This window comes from Sinocyclocheilus anshuiensis, unplaced genomic scaffold, assembly GCF_001515605.1.
Source record: "Sinocyclocheilus anshuiensis isolate Anshui unplaced genomic scaffold, SAMN03320099.WGS_v1.1 scaffold1705, whole genome shotgun sequence".
NCBI lineage: Eukaryota > Metazoa > Chordata > Actinopteri > Cypriniformes > Cyprinidae > Sinocyclocheilus > Sinocyclocheilus anshuiensis.
In genome coordinates this window covers 52,962-54,006 of record NW_015540987.1, presented here as the reverse complement: position 1 = coordinate 54,006, position 1,045 = coordinate 52,962, and the positions used below count along the sequence as shown (strand labels likewise).

At 31.7% G+C, this 1,045-nt stretch overlaps 1 protein-coding gene across 1 annotated transcript in view; it reads left to right on the top strand.

Moving 5' to 3' along the window:
* trpm7 (transient receptor potential cation channel, subfamily M, member 7) overlaps positions 1–1,045 on the top strand; it is a 54,923-nt gene that overhangs the window by 13,408 nt on the left and 40,470 nt on the right. The gene's annotated exons all lie outside the window — the stretch shown is intronic.

Here is a 1,045-nt window from a genome sequence, read left to right as displayed (position 1 = left end):
CTCACTCACTCACTCACTCACTCACTCACTCTCACACACACACACACACACACACACACACAAACAAACACACAGAGACAGACGCACACACACTCACTCACTCACTCACACTCTCTCTCTCACACACACACACACACACACAAACACACAGAGACACACACACACACACAGAGACATGCACACAGAGAGACACACACACACAATGATTTATATGCCAATCTCTGAACTCTGTGATGACTCGTATCCAATGTTCCCTCTAATTTTTTTTCTTGTTGAGCAAAACGTTTCTCTATTGGGCGGACATTTCGGCCACCTGAGCAAAAACATTCTTTATACCAGACCTGTATAGCGCGCGCACAAAAAAGTGTGTAACTTTTAGCTTTAATGTGCTATTTGTATTTAACTTGACCCATGACTAAATGATGTACATTTTAGGTTACCTGAGAAAACATTTTTTTTTTTTAACAGTATAATACACTGCCATTCAAAAGTTTGGGATCAATAATGTTTATTAAAGAAGTTTCTTATGCTCATCAAGGCTGTATCTATTTGATTAAAATACTGTTGTAAAATACAAAATAATATTATTGCACTTTAAAATAAAATGTTTTCTATTTTAATATACTTTAAAATCTAATTTATTCCTATGAAGCAAAGCTGTATTTTCAGCATCATTCCTCCAGTCTTCAGTGTCACATGATCTTCAGAAATCATAATAATATGCTGATTTATTATCAGTGCTGGAAACAGTTGCTGCTTAATATTTTTTTGGAACCTGTGATACTTTTTCAGGATTCTTTGATAAAAAAAAAAGTTAAAAAGAACAGCATTTATTTAAAATAGAAATTCTGTGTTACAATATACACTACTATTCAAAAGTTTGTGGTCAGTAATTTTTTTCTTTTTTTTTTAAAGAAATTAATACTTTTATTCAGCAAGAATGTGTTAAATGGATAAAAAGTGATAGTAAATACTTATATTTTTAGAAAATATTTCTATTTTGAATAAATGCTGTTCTTTTTAACTTTTTATTCATCAAAGAATC